Source organism: Dysidea avara, chromosome 12, assembly GCF_963678975.1.
Source record: "Dysidea avara chromosome 12, odDysAvar1.4, whole genome shotgun sequence".
NCBI classification, from domain to species: domain Eukaryota; kingdom Metazoa; phylum Porifera; class Demospongiae; order Dictyoceratida; family Dysideidae; genus Dysidea; species Dysidea avara.
The window spans coordinates 14,113,678-14,131,343 of record NC_089283.1 but is presented as its reverse complement, the minus strand read 5'-3'; the positions used below and the strand labels follow the sequence as shown (position 1 = coordinate 14,131,343).

Here is a 17,666-nt window from a genome sequence, read left to right as displayed (position 1 = left end):
AAACTACTCCAACTAGCCACTTAGAACCCCCTGCTACCCCATTATGGGCTTTCTTTGGGCTATGGAACTCTCATCCAGATAGGCTCGAGTTAGCTGCAGGGGCCAAAAATCCTACATCGAGCCATACAGATTACAACAAAGGCTCGAAAACGCAATAGCAGCTACGTGCTTGTCACCGACCTGCGTTGAGAGGGGATCACGTGCACCCGATCACGTGATTAAACAACCTGACCACCTGCCAAAAATATAGTTAATAGTGATACTACCAGCATCTACTAAATGTAATTCGATGAATACTTAATACCACCAACAACCACAATACGTGATTCGATAAATATGTGCTAATTACAATTTGCGAGTTGAAGTAATATAACGCGTTACATTGCGAAATGCATGTAATATAACTTAAGTTACTTTTAGAAACTATTAACTCGTTACTAGTAACGAACAAAGTAATAATATTACATAACGAGCAAGGTAACGAGTGGCGATCAGCGCGATGTAACGAGTAATACTATGAGCAACAATGAGCCAGTAATACATTACAAATGGCTTTTATACTGCTATTTACTAAGGTAAGTAAGGGGGTTTCCGGACAGCTGCGTATTCCGGACACTTCGTTTATAATCCGCTACTGAAGGATGGAATGGAAACCAATCAGGCTATGGTTTGAGTACCTAAGTAATCCACTTGTGTGCTATAAAATACCAAAGTTTTATCTCGATAGCTTCAAGGATTACTGAGATTCGTCACGATTTGCTTGCGCATGTAGAATATTTTGTGTAAAAAACTTTCTATACGCGTGTTAACAGTAGATTGAGGGCATCGTTCGTAATTCTAAGCGACCATATGCACCACAAATTGTCAATCACACTATACAGTGAACGGATATACGGTTTAGAGATAGTATAACTGGATTCCAAGCCCGTTACCTGCGTCGTGTCAACTTGAATGCGCAATCACACAACCAGCAGCCCGGAGAAGCCTGCAGCAAGGATCCGCTGGGCCACATTGCTAAAGTATGCTGTTTGTGTGTTCAGGTAAGGGCTGGTACAGATTTCCAGGCAGTAGATCAAACGTCGCATCTTCGAAAGCGTTGTAAGACAACTGCAAGGTCCGGAGCAGCATAACGCATTTCTGCTGCTAAAAAAATCGCTGCCATAAACAAAGTAACCAGCCAAACAGAACGCTATCAGCCTCTGCTGGGCCACGGCACTCAGTGGAGTGCAGCAATTCCCATAGCAATGCCAGGTACGCCTACTTTTACCGGTGTCCGGAAACCCCAGCCACATAAATTTTTAGCATTTTCTCAAATTGCAAGTTTAGGCTGTTCTTTCTCCTAGCACCCTATACTTTACCACTCACAATTTATACCACTGATAGCCTAGTTTATTGGCTACAATTCGGCACCAAGCATGTTAGAATATGTTCTTCTCTCAAGGAGAAACAAACAATTTTCTAATACATGTACAAATTTTGTTCGGAAACACCTGCCCCTACCTTATCCATTAAACTACTCAGTGATCCATTACCTCAATCCATTAACCTTTCACCTATATTAAAGGATGCTGCCCAGTCCATTGGACTGATGCGTACCACGTGACCACATAGACCATTGCTATTAATGCCCACCATCTGTGTGAAAACATGTGAAGTATTCATAATATTAAAGTACGTGAAGTTACTTGCATTCAATAACTTTAATATTTACAGCTAATAATATTAAGTTACATTTCACAAGTAACTTAATATGTAATATTATTAAGTTACATTTTATTTTAAGTAATATGTAACTGTACTTCCCCAACTCTGATCACGCAATGGTGTAAATATTATTGACAGAGATGGTCAAATGCAGCTCAACAAAATTGACCTCCAGTAGTTTGGAATTGTGTCATTGGTGAGTGTACAAGACGAATGTTCACAAATCTTTCTTGAAATTCATTCAGAATATTATTCAGTGTTCAAACCAAGCCTTGCTTGCTTTACTACAATTACTGCAAAGTTGATCCTCAAAGATGACACAACCAAAGTATCGCAAGCCACATAAATTGCCATTTGCTCTTAAACTAAATGTTGGTGCTGAGTTATATTGAAGATGGTGTACTGGAAAAGGTAGGCACTCAGATTGGGCAACCTCCATAGTTGTTTGTCAAGAAACCCAGTGGGAAAGTAAGAATATGTGATGATTATAAGGTGACACTAAATCCAGTACTCAAAACTGATACTCACCCATTTCCACTTCCAGAAGACCTATATATTTCACAAGTTCAATCAAAGTCGCAAGTTTTCAAAAACTGAACATGATCTAGCAGATGCCAATCTCCAAATTCAGCTTGATGCCAAATCTCAAAATTTTGTTGTCAATAGCACACATCAAGGCTTTTACCACTACAAGCTTGGCCTTAGTTGTGCCCCAGCTGTTTTTCAAAGAATTATTGAGAGAGTCATACAAAATATTCCTGGCACAGCCAATTATCTTGATGACGTCTTGTTACCAGCAGTACAGAGAAGGAGCATCTTGCAAACCTTGAATCAACTTTTGCACAACTCAAAGAATATGGTTTCTGTCTCAGAATGGACAAAGCTAATGTAAGTGCTTTCAAAATAATATTGAATACCTTGGTCATATGTCATTGAAAGAGAAGGTATACATCCTCAACCAGCCAAGATTGACACAATAATCAAAATGCCCTTTCCTAAGAACCAGCAGAACTGCTTGCATGGGAATGGCTAATTACTATGACAGATTTACACATGGTTTATCAACAATGTGTGCAGTGTTGAATGATTTGTTGCACGAAGATTCCCATTGGTGTTGGACCACACAACACTCACAAGCTGTAAATGCTATCAAAGAAGTTTTGACATCCTCCACTACATTGTCAAACAATGATCCCAATCTTCCTCTGAGCATTTCCTATGATGCAAGCCAAGTAGGTATTGGAGCAGTTCTCTTTCATACACTTTCAGATGATTCGGAGAAACCTATTGCTTATGCTTTGCATGAACTGACTAAAGCCAAACAGAGCTATGCTCAAACACAGAAAGAAGTTCTGGCCATCATTTATGGTGTACAGAAATTCTGACAACACCTACTGGGAAGAAAGTTCAACCTTATTACAGATCACAAACCAATCTTCCATTCAACCAAAGGTATCCCTGAAACAGCCGTCAGCCATTTGTAAAGGTGGGCAATTATTTTGTCTGCTTATGACTATGTTGTTCAATACAAGCCATCAACACAACACACCAATGCAGATGGACTGTCTAATTTACCACAGCTACAGATATCCAGAAAACTACTATGCAAGTATCAGTATTATCACAAGTTTACAGCTATACTTTACACATATGGCCTACTTCTTTGCGATCTTTACCAGACATACAACCTCAAACCATTCTTCAACAAGAGATTTTATATCGCAATTGCCAACAAGTGTTTACTTTGGAGTATTTGAGCTGTTGTCCCACAGAATTTTCATTCAAAAATCTTACATCTTTTGCATGAAAGTCACCCTGGCAAGACGAAAATGAAGTCACTAGCTCTTTTACATGTTTGGTGGCCAGGTATTGACAATCAAATTGAAAATTTTGTCAAAGCTTGCAGAAACTGTTCTCAGAATGCTATAGAGACCCAGTCAGAGTACCATTGCACCAATCAGAATTACCAGCTCAGCCATATCAAAGACTTCACATAGACTTCACTGCATCTGATAGAGACAAATGTGGATTCTGATCATTGATGCTTACAGTAAGTGGCCTGAAATTCGCACTATGGAATCTGAAGCTACTATCAAACATGTCACTTAATAGACAAATTTTTGGTTTGCCACCCCCGACAATGGTCCACAGTTTGTTTCAGCTACTTTTCAGAAGTTTTGTGAAAGTCGAGGCATTCAGCATACCAAGATCAAAATTAATGGTGAAGCTGAAAGGCTTGTGCAGACTTTCAAAAATGCCATTAACAAAATTGATCCCCACACTAATTCACGACTTCAAGCAGCCATTGTCAATTTCTTAGCCAAGTACAGATCAACGCTTCATTCTGCTATAAATCAGATGGCATCTGAAATGCTGAGCAATCGTTGAATGAGAACAACTCTAATTGGCTACATCTCTGCAGCTAAGTCACAACAATGACAGAAAGCTGATTATGATGTTCATACCCAGCCAAACAAGTTTAAAGTTGGTGGCAACTTACATATTACAACATCCATTTGGGGGTCAATCACAAAGTTGCATTTTAATTAAATAGTGTAAGTTGAAGTTTAGCCGAATAGTATGTAGTCTATTAAACACTGTCAATCACTACAACGCACAATCACAAAGATTAGTAGGCACTACAACTCACAACACATGTGCCAGCTACATAAGTAGATTACAAGTATGCAATTACAACCACAACTATGGACTACGTAAGCACAGACATGCATGCAAATACTATAGTTCCTCCCTGTTAAATTTATAAGTTACCAGTCTTGTAGATCTACACAGTGGAGGTATAGTATCATTTGTGACTGAATTTGACAAAACAAGGCTTCGACGCACAAAGCTTTGTTAGGAGATATGGCAATTTTAAGGAATCATTGTGTAATAACTTCCCAGTGCCTACAGCTGTGCAGACAAAATTTACACCAATTGTTCATCTGTTCACTAGCTATCACTGAGTGGGTGTATACATTTCTGATACCCAACATTTGCCCTGTTTTGAGCAGCTTTTTTCGAGCGGGTAATAATATCACAGGTGGTAGTAATAGGGTGGAAGGGTGGGGGTGGACGGTGGTCTTAATATACGGGTAAAAAATGGAGTAAGAAGACAATTGGAATCCAGAGGCCAAGTTTGGGCTCTCCATGGCCCTCCATGGCCCTCAAATTACTCCAAATTGACTGAGAACACTATTGGCGAGCTCTCTGTAAAGTCCCAGCTCACTACACACCATTATCACAAAGCCATGGCCATTTAATGGTGCCAATCTCACACTCGTGGCTTTGACAGGGTCGGAAGAAAGCTGCTACAGAAACCAGACTTGCCAGTGCTGAAGGAAGTACAGTGTGAAATATGATAGTGTATTAGACCAGCAATCCATTTCTGGTAAAATCGTAAGTTTGATTTTGTGTGTGTGGAAGCCTTGTTATATGAAATCCGGTCACATTTGAAGATTGTACAATCTCTTGTGGAGCTTCAGGTACTTGTTTACCATCTGATTCTGGTACCCATTCAATTCTGGTACGTAGCTGATTTGCATGTTGATGCCATTGGCAAGTTGAATTTAAGTCTTTTATGTAGACTTGGTATAGAACATTTCCATTTTGCTATGTATTTTTACTTGACAACCATTTTTTTCCTTTTCTGAAATTACATTCCCAGACCAAATCCTGGGATCTAGTTAAAGCAGATGAGCAAAGAGAAGCTATTCTGAGACTTTGTCTTGTGTCAGGCAAAGACTGCTGTCGATTAAGTGATAGGTACCGGTACCTCAATTGTTTGATAGAAGGATTTAGTAAAAATGCTGCCAAAAATGTATTTTGTGATGTAAAAATCCAACATGCAATATATAACAAGCATTGCTATTCTGTTCTCGTTACAGTCCTATTGACCCCTCTTGTATGCCACAAGTGAATTCAGTGAACACAAATGATCTCTCAATCCCCCTATTTCCTGCTCTCGGTTTTCTTTACTCTTTTTTGATTGATTGGTTGATTGACTAACTGATTGACTAACTGATTGACTGACTGATTATTAGGCTGTTGATATTTAGCCGGTCATTGCAATTTCAAAACAAGCTTAGAAAGATCATAACACAAAAAGATATAAGAAACAAAGAAAAAAGTGACTCAACCAGGATTCAAACCCGTACATCAAGGTTTGGAGTATTACACCCTACCACTGTACCACCGGTGCTTGCTGGCTACTTGTTTTGCTTTTGTACTACAAATATAAAAGTCTAACTCATACCCTAACCTAACGGCTAAAACCATCCCCTAATCCTAGTTGCACGTCAGGCATCTTTCATGATTCAGGGTGGGATGACAAACAATATTAATAAATCAAGTTCAAGTTTGCCTGGCCTTAGGAACAGCGCTCTTAGGATTAGAAAAATGCCTGACGTGAAATTCCCCCACTGCCTTAAACTTCATTATTGCTATTATCAATCACATGCACACGCTAAGAAAGCTGCAGCTGGGTATCATTTCACAGCACACCTGCATGTTTCTTGCACCTCAGAAAAAGTAAGTATTGGCCTTCACAAGACTTCAGCTAACCTTTATAGTAACAGACAGCCTAGTGTAGAGCATTTTCTTCAATAATGAAACAAGCAATCAAGTATTCCTGGCCTAATCCTAACTAGGAGCATTTTTCCTAATCCTAAGGGTACTGTTCCTAATCGTAGGGGCACTGTTCCTAATCCTAGAGGTGCTGTTCCTAATCCTAAAACCATATTTCTTAACGGCTATAGGGATACATTCCGAGGGGTGCGACACCTTTGCAGTCTGTACGTGATTTGAAATCATTTCATGATGATCTGTGATTGGATTTGCTGTAGTGTGATTTACTGGGTTCTGAAGTGTAATAGTTCATGATTGAAAACTAGTATTGTATCACTGTGAGCTTGTATTGTTTAGAAATGTGTTTTCAAACTACTTTTCAAGGAATTTAATCATTTTTGTGGGTGAAATTGTGTTGTTGATTTGGTAGTTGAGGCCTTATCTATTTGAAAAGTTATCGCTTGGGTTTATTTTAAGACAAATGGGTCGGTCAGTAGGCAAAAAAAAACAGCTAGCTAACTAGTTTTAGATATAGCTATGTTTGTGATTTCATTACAAAATGGATCAGTGATTCACATTAAAGAAACATTTAGCTGTATGCAGGCCTGTCAAATCCCTTCTAGTATAATTATGTATTATAAATGGCTAGTAGTTGTATTGGTATAGCTTTCATAGATTTTCTTAGCTGGGGGGTGGGAACATGCTGATGTAAAGTGATCTATGAGATCAAAATTCCAACTGACTGTTCTACTAAAGTATCTCGATCTTTTGCAGCAAGTACAAAAATTAATGATTTCTAGGAATCACAAACAGGTAGTTATGAATTCTTACAAAGTGGTATCACATGCCTAACATTGTTTTTTCAAAAGTTATGCATAATGTTGCACACTATAAAGTGATTCCTCATAACACAACAGACTTGGCTGCTCACTTACAAACTATACTTGGATTGATGTGCATGGATAGCTATACCAGGATGGTTGTACACAGAATTCTGAACAGTCCTAGATGGTAGTATAGCTTTTCACAAGACATATTTGTGACCGGGTCTGCAAAAAGGGGCCTTTCCAATTAGATCTAAGAAAAATGTCTTATAGGCATGTAGCCCCCCGCTACTTGACAATCCATAACTTGACTTGTGAGCAAGGCAGCTACCAGCCTGAAATTTAGTCACTTTACACTCCTAACATAACAATATTTCTGGATGTTATTTTAAGACAATAGGTTAAACACATGACTCGTCAAACTTGGAAATTTGGAAAGGCTATAAGACCCCATTTTGCAGATCCAGTAACATTTTTGTTGTGGACCACCGGAAACGTCTCTTCTTCAAAATACGATCAAAATCAGCATGTCCACTTTGCCAGATGACACAGAAACTTGCGGAAAACTCAATAACCGTTGACAATAAGTGCCCATGGTGCCCTGTATTTTCCCATACATTACGCCGTACAGAATTTTTGTATGGGCTTCCTATGGGGAATTTTATTTCTCTAACTTTGTTATTATTATTATTAGCACTGTACAGTGACCAGCACTGAAGGTCTGACAGCAACATGTGCTGCAGCCTTAGGATTACCTAACCTAATTTCAAGGACTTAGACCTAATGACTTGACCTAATGACTTTGGTTTTGCGTATTTCAATATTGTACGAAGCATTGGCTATCATGTACAGCAGCTCGTAAAAGAATTGTTGAATGTGGTTGTATTTTTGATTGGCAAACTATGTATACATGTGGTGAAAAGTCATGCAGTAGGTTGGAAATGGCTACTGTTATAGCTACCCCCCGCGAATTCAGCCTAATGTTTTATATAGCTACACAACAAATGACCAACTAAACTGAGCATACCGTGGGCTAAATATCCATTTTGTATTACAGTGTTTAACCTCTGCAACAATTAACAAAGCCGTTTTTTAGTTACGAATTCATGACATGTTGATTACCTTCTCAAATAGAGCAGTTTCAAAACCATGGTAACCAAAAATTACGCAATGGACCACACCCAAATCGCCATGTTTTTGTACCAGATTGCTTGATGTTGCAAGTTGAATTCCTTGCTAAATCCATGCCAAGACTTATTAATTCGTGAGTAAAATAGATGCCAGTGATAGAATAAAATGTGACCGGGCCTGCGAAAATAGGGCATGTGGGCACATGATTTTTACCTACTTTTTCAAACTTCCATCGCTCATAACTTTTTATACCATTATGCTATTGCGGTCCAATTTTCAGCTTTTGGTTAGCATTTAATTGGCATTATGATGCAAGTTACAGAATGCAGATATTCTGTACCAGTACTGAGATATGACCTGTAGAGTGACGGGGTGTAGTTTGTGCCCACATGCCCTGTTTTCGCAGGCCCGGTCACAAATGTGCAGGTGAGTTATTAGGCATTAAAAGATACGTACTGCCTCCCAACAGGGCAGTTTTGAAGGAAAGAGAAATGCGTAAAAATGGATTTGGCCAAATTACGACCTATTCACCGCCCAAAGGTGGTTAAAACTAGGGGAAACTTACAGTATAGGTCTTTACCTAACACCACAGCAGCGTACAGCCACATCCAGCTATCCCAGGATTAGCCAGAGCTCCTGAAAGGCACGAGACCGGTAATGGCGTACTACCAAACTGTGATAAAACGCCAGCAAAAGAAGACTCTTAGTGGTGAATTTTGCTAGAGTTAAGTTTTATTGTCGAAATCAACCATCAGTTAAACTTTAGCCGTCTTATTTTGCTGTCTGATTTTTCACACGAAGTGGGAATCCCAGCACATGAGCGATTCTGGCTAATTATTATTATTATAGCATAATTATATGATCACTAATAATACAAATACTCATAAAACCACCTTATAAACATCTTTCCAAGGTATTATCAGTGGATTTATGCTAAAGTTTATGTAACAAGGACCCGGATCAGCATTGGAGGTGTACAAGATCGAGATACTCTAATAGAGCAGTCAGCTAACTACTCTAATAGAACATTCACTGGAAACATGTAGTTGGTTCTGTTATGGAATTTTTCCAAATCTGCCAGCCCCTATACATACAATGAAGTGCATTGGTCTGTTTAAAGGGCTTCTTTCATCTACTAGTGTAGTTAATATGTATGGCAATACTTAATTCAAGTGCACAATTTCCATTGAAAATGCTCTCAGATTCAATCTTGTGTTGTTCAAATTTCAAAATTTTCCACTTTCAACATTCTTAATAATTCTAACATGCACCTATTCAGTATTGTGCAATTGTGAGAGGGGTGCATCATGTACTTGGTTGTCTGTACCTACCAAACTTTTCCATTAGCAAAATGCTTTAGAGAGCCATACCTATAATCTAAAGGCAGTACATAAAATATCTACAGGCAGAAAATATTATGAATTTTATGTGGAAATGTCTCCAAATTGCAGTATTTTAGCATCTATTTTTCAAAATTTTCCTGGGGGGGCATGCCCCCAGACCCCCCTAGTTCCAGCATGCTTTGCATGCTGGGAAGTGTGCTTTGCACACCTCTACCCAACCTTGAGTTAGCCCCCCCCTTTTACAAATCCTAGATCCGCCCCTGAGTTTTAACCATCTTTGGGCGGTGAAGAGGTCAAAATTTGGCCAAATCCATCTTTACGCATTTCTCCTTCCTACAGTACGAAACTACCCTGTTGGGAAGCAGTACGGATCTTTCAATGCGTAATAACTCAACTACATGCTTTATTCTATCACTGGCATCTCTTTTACTTACGTATTAATAAGTCTTGGCATGAATTTAGCGAGGAATTCAACTTGCAACATGAAACAGTCTGGTACAAAAACATGGCGATTTGGGTGTGTCCATTGCGTAATTTTTGGTTACCATGGTTTTGAAACTGCTCTATATGAAAACTTTTGATGTGACAGTAGCTCTAGCTAGCTATTCACAAAATGACTTACCCCTCCGAAGTCTCACTGCTCGTTGAATAGGATTCTTGCCTTGAATGCCTTCTGTTTCTACTAGTGTCCAACTTCCTTTCTTAATCTGACCACTCCATATATTTAATTAACCGCACAATATTTATTCAGCTTTTATTTTATTTATTATTCTATAGCGTACAAGACTCGGAACTGATATAGCGTATAGACCATGTACGCGCCAAGGCGTGGCACTTTATTACGTCATCAAAACAACGCATCCGCCATTTTTTGAGGGTAAAAAACGTACGAATTCTATTCCTACGAAATTTTTTTAATGCTAATACGAAGGAACCGTGCTAAACTCACTGTTTAACCTATTTAGAAGTGGAAGAAAGAAGAATTTTTTCCGTTACATTAAATCTCTCCGTAAAGATAATTGTGGTGTGCCTATGTTACAGAACGAAGGGGTTACATATACTGATAATTTGGATAAAGTATTAAATAAACATTTTGCCTCAGTGTTTACTCATGATAATGATTCACCAGCTCCACACCTGGGTCCTAGCCCATACCCTGATCTTCCATTATTTGAAACATCTATTGAAAAGTATATACCCTATTGACACAAGTCGATCCTTTCAAGGCTACAGGTCCAGATGGTATCCCTCCCAAGCTATTGAAAGAGATGGCATTTGAATTGTCTCCTAGTTTAACATTGCTGTTTAATTCATCATTGAAACAAGGAGGGATTCCACACGACTGGAAAATAGCCTCTGTGGCCCCTATATTTAAGAAGGGCAATCGTAGTAACCCTACAAACTATAGGCCAGTTTCATTAACATCTGTGTGTTGCAAAACTCTGGAACGAATAGTACACACTAATATTATGGAACATCTGAATAGTCTGAATATACTCTCAAAGTGTCAATACGGTTTTCGTGCCAAACACTCTACTGCATGAGCTACAATTGTTACACACAGTTCATGACTTAGTGTCAAACCTTAACCAGAAAACTCAAACTGATGCTATCTTACTTGACCTATCTAAGGCATTTGATAAGGTGTTACATCGTTATCTCCTACATAAGTTGCAGCATTATGGAATACGTCATGAGATCTTAGAATGGACTTCATCCTTTTTGAGCAGCCGCACTCAATATGTTACTTGTAATGGTTCTCAATCATCACCCATCGATGTTATTAGTGGAGTGCCCCAGGGCACTGTCCTCGGACCCTTATTATTCTTAGTTTACATTAATGACTTGCCTGATTGTGTATCATCTTCTTGTGGCTTGTTTGCTGATGATTGTCTGCTCTATAGACCAATACATACTACGGATGATAGTCGTTTCTTACAGGAGGATTTGTTATGAATTGAAGAGTGGGCTAATAAGTGGATGATGACATTTAACACAGATAAATGTGAAGTATTACAAGTTACTTTAAGCAATCCAAAACCCACAAGCTATTTCCTGTATAATAATCAACTAAGAATGGTTAGTCACGCAAAATACCTTGGTGTGATATTGGACTCTAAGATGAACTTTAACAAACATATTACCACTATTTGCAGAAAAGCTAATAGTGTATTGGCACTTCTTAAGCGTAATCTATATCATTGTAATTCTCAAATACGAAGCCAAGCCTATTTCTTGTATGTGAGACCAATACTAGAATACGCATCAATAGTTTGGGCACCATATACTAAGACTAACATTGAGAGCTTGAAAGTGTTCAGCGACGTGCTGCCAGATTTGTGGTGTCTGATTATGATTTTTCAAGTAGTGTTTCCAGTATTCTGAGTGAGCTTAAATGGTGTAGCTTGGAGGTTAGAAGACAAGTAAGTAGACTGATGATGTTTTATAAGATATTGCAAGGTTCTGTCGCACTAGTATGAGATATCTCTCATCGACACTGTTACTAGAGGGCACAATAGAAGATATCAAACACCTTTTTCAAGAATTGATATACACAAATTCATTTTTTTCCCAGCTACTGTCAGATTGTGGAATAGTTCACCTAACTCAGTTGTTAATTTGGATTCCTTTGAGGCATTCCGTAGATCTGCTACTGATTTTTAAAACAAATTATAATTTATAATTCTTTTTATACTTAATTAACTACTTAACTACTTAACTACTTAATTTAACTACATACTATATTGCACGTATACTCTTTCAGAGTCCTGCAATTATTATTATATAACCAAGTACTAAGAATAATACGAAACGCGGTTAAAATTACGTCATAAATAAATAAATAAATAATTAAATAATTAATAATTAATGTTTGAGAAAACTACGAGGCCTAGAGACATGAACTAACCGGGGGTAGATTCGCCTGTGAATGAAGGCACAAACGTATAATCGTCGCTCCTGTTTGTGCTGATGGCTTGACCATACGTGTAATTCTATATAACGCCCAGTACCACACCCTTGCTTAATTACTTACATATTGCGCGAAGAAGACCAGTGATGCCCGTGCAGGAGAGCCAGAAGCCACTTGTGTAAACAAGAAGATTACAAGTAAGTTTTTATGTTTGTAACATCTCAAGTCTCCATGCCAGCTGCCAGTGGATTCATTCACGTAAATAAACAATACAAGAAAACATTAAACTGACATATGCCACTAAAGCTCTTTACAATAAGCGTCTTTCTTTATCTGGTTCATCTGGCTTGCATACGCCTACAACATTGTGTAGCTATCTCCTGCAAGTTGTGTATGCATAACTATAGTGTGTCACCCATCACTGTGCCATTGCTACATCACTGATGAACCTTACTTAGCTCTAGTTGATGTTGATATGCATTGCTGTATATTGGCTAATAATTTTTATCTGCATGGTGATGTTGCCTATATTGTATTGCTGCATACAATACTACAATAATGTATAGTTCTCTCCTGTATGTTTTGTATACATATACTTTGTACACATCACTGTGCCATTTATACCACACCAATGATGTACTGGCACTTAGCTACTGGTGGCCATTAGTTACGATGCCACTATTGTGTTATATCTGTCACTACTGTGACATATTGAGTTGATTTGGGGATAATGCATTCACCACCTAATAGCCTCACGTTGGTGTATGTACTTGGTTGTATGTGACGCGGTCCTAGTAATAATAATAATAATAATAAAAGATAGAGTAGCACTGGTATAAAATGAGTTATTGGGTAAAAGTATATAACATATTTGCTGCATGGTGAGTTATTCCGCCTATAGGGAAGGTTTTTGCAATATATATAGAACGCTCGATACTTTTACCCTCGCTTTTGTCCTCACTTTTCTCATAAACTATCGTGAAACTTGAAGCCGTAGCAACTTTTTTCCGGTTTTTGCAAGACCACGCCTTGGCGGTCTACATGTATGCTGCAGATACAAAATTAATGATCAAATTAATATGTGACTGTCTCTGGGAAAACCGGTCTTATCGCCCCGCGGCATTTAAAAGTATCGAGAAACGTCGGTTTTAAATATTCAGAGTGCTGGCCAATGGTGGTAGCTACGCATACCAAATTTTCACACGTTTCACAACAATTTCTTACCTTCCTGATCATCCACTGAAGAAGTAGTCAACAGCTAAGTTTCCCGCCATTTTAGATAGTTTTTAAACCGAGATTGCCTGTATCAGGCGAGCTCCAGAAGGGTGGGAGGCAGGGGCCCTGGAAGGCGTGCAAGATGGTGTTCAAAAATTGAAAAGAAATGTGTTAATTGGGATAAATTAGGCCAAGTTATGGGCCATTCAGGGCTCAGAACTGGCTAAAATGAAAGGAAATTCACAGCACTGCCACAGGTCATTGTCCAACAACACGGAGCTGTACAGCCACATGCACAGACTGGGAGCCATCTCCTGGTTGGCCAGGGCTCCATCAAGACTCCAGACCACTCGTACGGCTTGCCACTGTGCTCTAAAAAAGCAGACCACATTACTCTGGTCGACTGTGGCAGTGAAACTTGATAGCGCATTCATTATTAAGCTTTGTGTTTGTGTGAAAAAATCAAACTTCCTGTCTTGGGCGATAAGAACGGTTTTCGTAGATCCAGTCACATATATAAATTATTTTCTTAGTCTGGTGAGCTAACAATTTCTTCTGGGAGGGCCGGGAGTTCCATAGTAGTGGATGGGAAGAAGGAGGAGTGTAATGTGTTTGTTCTGGCTGCCACTGAGCTGTGTATATCTCATGCTGTGACCTCGAGTGGTTGAAGATGACTGAGTAAAATAGTCATGTGGTGCGATAAGATAATTGATGATTTTGTAAAAAGTATTTAGCTAGCTTGGCTTTATTTCTTCTGAGCTCAAGAGTTGGCCAGTTCAGGTGGTTTAACATTGTTGTGACACTAGCTGTTCTGCGTTGTATACATGTTATGTTAAAATTGTTATGTAGAGTCACGTTGGACCATTTCAATTCTGCTAGATGGGGAGACCAGACAGTTGAAGCATACTCTAGTATGGGGGCTAATGTAGGTTGTGTATTAAGCTGATTTGACAGTTATGGTTGGCACTCATGACTGATTAAGATTTTTTTGTAAGAAAGTACTGGTGGAATTGGCTTTGTTGGTTAGCTATCTTGTTGATGTGTTCAGACCATGAGAGAATCCTTAACTGGCACTATTGGTTTGTTGAATAACTGAGTCACAGATTGAGTATCTTTACGGTACATGAAAGGATGTACCTTGCAGGCAGTGGCAAGTAAGAGCTACATACCATATAGCCAGAAAGTTTGGCAGGAGGAAACTTTAGCGAATTTGTCACCATATAGAATTTTGGCAAGAAAAATTTGGCGAATTTGTTAGTTACTAATACAAATTGACAAGAGATATGGCAGATTTTAGCCTAGTTTGGCAAAACCCCACTAGCTTATTTCCGACTATACGGTAAACTATAGACTATCATTATGAGTACCTTCTTGGCTCTCGCAGCAGCAGCAGCATCAACGAGGACTCAGAATTGATTAAATTGAAGGAAGAACCATTGATGAACTAACAATTGCAGAAATTCATATTTTACTGAGGTGAGGTGAATCCTCAGATACACTACAAATATCACAGATATGGGGTAGTATTATCCCACAAGGAGAAACAAGAACAACAATATTATTAGCCTTGTAAAAACAACCTTACAGCTGTCTTTATTAGAGTCTATATATTGAACAAAATAGTTGTAATCGGACCATTCAGGGTAGTTTAATTTCTTGCTATATAGCTATATAATTAATATTCTTCTTGATAAGGAGTTGGAAACTGCAGCAACCAACTATGTGATTCCTTTTTGTCTTTAATGTAGGGATGTTAGTGATGATGGTATATGGTGGCTTAACTATAGACTTATTCGATTGTAACAGACAACTCCCATAATCTCTTGATACTTCATTTAATTGTCCCTGCTTGCAATTTCTGGCAGCCTCATTCCTGAGCCCAAGGGGCAAGTCTGCTACAACATGGCCAGTGAGTTGTTTTCCTTGTTGTAAATCACTAGGTCTGGGATAGTTAATGAAGGAATTGTATAGTATGGGGCAGTCACTCAATTTCCCACATTCCAGGTAGAGTTAGCAATAAATTGGATAATAAAGCTCTCCTATACTGTGAAAAATCTTCTGCCACTGTAGCAGAGTCCACAACATTGTGAATGGTGAAGAACACTGAAACATTGACATAAAAGACCATCCATGGCTGACCATCGCAGTGATGTGTTATGATATATATTCACTTGAATAAGTCAGTTCAGATGCCATACTACTTACATTCATATATGTGACTGGATTTGCGAAAAGGTACCTTTTTCACACACAAAATTTGACCCATATTTTGAACTTCAAAGCATCATAACTTTTTAATCATAGCATACCATTGCCTGAAATTTTCCATGAGTGTAGCTATGGTATCTGGCTGCAGTTTGATACCAAGTGCAAGTTAATCAGTGTAAGGATTCAAATGTTACATCATTTTGTTTGCAGGTATGTAAAATGTGTGGAAAAGGTACCTTTTTGCAAATCTGGTCACATATACAGTATAATATTATTATTCATGTGTATGATGTTTTTCCATAATGAAATGACTTCTTATTAGCTAATGATAAGTGTGATTTAGTGATTAATTATCTATGAGTACCATTAGACCTCCACAATGTAGCTATATATAGCAATCCATGTGCTACCTAATATGGTATGGTGAGGTAAATTTTAGTGTGTTTTATAACAGCCAGCATGCATCATGTGTAGCCATGCACATACTTTGTTTACATGACTTGAACATACTGTGAATAGTTATAATGTAGCTATAAACTTCCCTGACTTAGATTTCAAGTTTTTTATTATAGCTTCAGATCTACACCACCTGTGTTTTATGCACATGATTATCCTCAAATGTGTTTTTGCCTATTTTTACATAAGTTACCATGACAACAGCCACATGATTTCTAAGGATTTCATGTGTTTTGGCAATAATTTTGTATATGAACAATAGGCTTGAGCCAATTATTATGCTTTAAAAATAGTTTATTAAAAATCCAGCCTATTATGCTCAAAGTTATGCTCTTAAAATCAAGATTCTGCTCTAGCGTTGGCTGTTATTATTATATTGTGTAATGTGCAAGACCTCAATAACGAGTATAAGGTACATGATTAGCATTTTATTAGGGTACTAGCACAGAGACCAAGCATTGATCACCAGCACCGCTCATATAACTATGTAGCATGCATGGTGATGTTACTTTCAAAGAACATGAGGTTTCCTTATGCCATCCTGCAAGTATACTGAAATTAATGATGCAAAGCACCAAAGTTGTTCGTCTGTGTTTTGACAGGAATGTAGTTCAATTATTCAGTGAGTCTTCCCTACTAGTGCCTTCAACGTGCTGTAAAAAAACAAACAAAAGCATTAATTGGTACCTGCTTTACATGCAGGACAACTGACCTGACATATTAGTTAGTGTCTTATATTGCTGTGTAGCGTGCATGGTGATAGTGCTTTAAAGTACATGTCATAATAAACAAATAAATAATATGATTTAAATAAATAATAAACATGTCGGGTTAGTTAAACTACATGCAAGCTATAGTTAAAGTAATTGTATAATTATAAACCTACATGACAGGTGGTGTACACATAGCACAGTTTCAGTTTCTACATGATGTTTACCTTACTGTTAACAAAAAGAAATACCTTAGTGTCAATAGAAAGAAATGAACTTGTGCTATCAAAGCCAACCCAATTTGCAATTATATACTGCATGGCAAGCAAAGGTTCAGAATTACTTCCCCTGCTATGCTAGCTATGCACTTTCTGTTTTAATGTTGTAGTGACACATATACCTCTTGCTATACAAAACCCCATGAAGGTGTTTAAACATCATCATTAATATTTATGATCCTTTAAGCAGACCTAGAAGAAAGGATGTAGTGAAATAGTTGTGACAGGTCAAGCAATTACACACACAAATCCTCGGTGTGAACTATGGTTTCTGTATGGTGCTAGTAATATGATTTTTCAGATGCACAGTAGTACCTGTG

At 38.2% G+C, this 17,666-nt stretch overlaps 1 protein-coding gene and 1 long non-coding RNA gene across 3 annotated transcripts in view; one reads left to right on the top strand and one right to left on the bottom strand.

Annotated features, from left to right (window-relative positions):
* Nucleotides 1-10,391, bottom strand: part of LOC136240380 (uncharacterized) — a 45,358-nt gene extending 34,967 nt beyond the window's left edge. Inside the window, exon 1 of the mRNA XM_066031341.1 lies at nucleotides 10,191-10,391. The gene's annotated coding sequence lies outside the window, so the exon portion shown is untranslated. The remainder of the gene's footprint in view (nucleotides 1-10,190) is intronic.
* A 2,184-nt stretch (nucleotides 10,392-12,575) lies between these two features.
* LOC136240383 (uncharacterized) lies at nucleotides 12,576-16,147 on the top strand. 2 transcript variants are annotated; one of them, XR_010693786.1, is made up of 3 exons: nucleotides 12,576-12,676; nucleotides 14,544-14,848; nucleotides 15,079-16,147. It is a non-coding gene; the product is annotated as an uncharacterized lncRNA (long non-coding RNA). The 2 variants fall into 2 exon arrangements; XR_010693785.1 differs by having other exon boundaries at nucleotides 14,544-15,170; nucleotides 15,443-16,147.
* The last annotated feature ends 1,519 nt before the right edge of the window (nucleotides 16,148-17,666 follow it).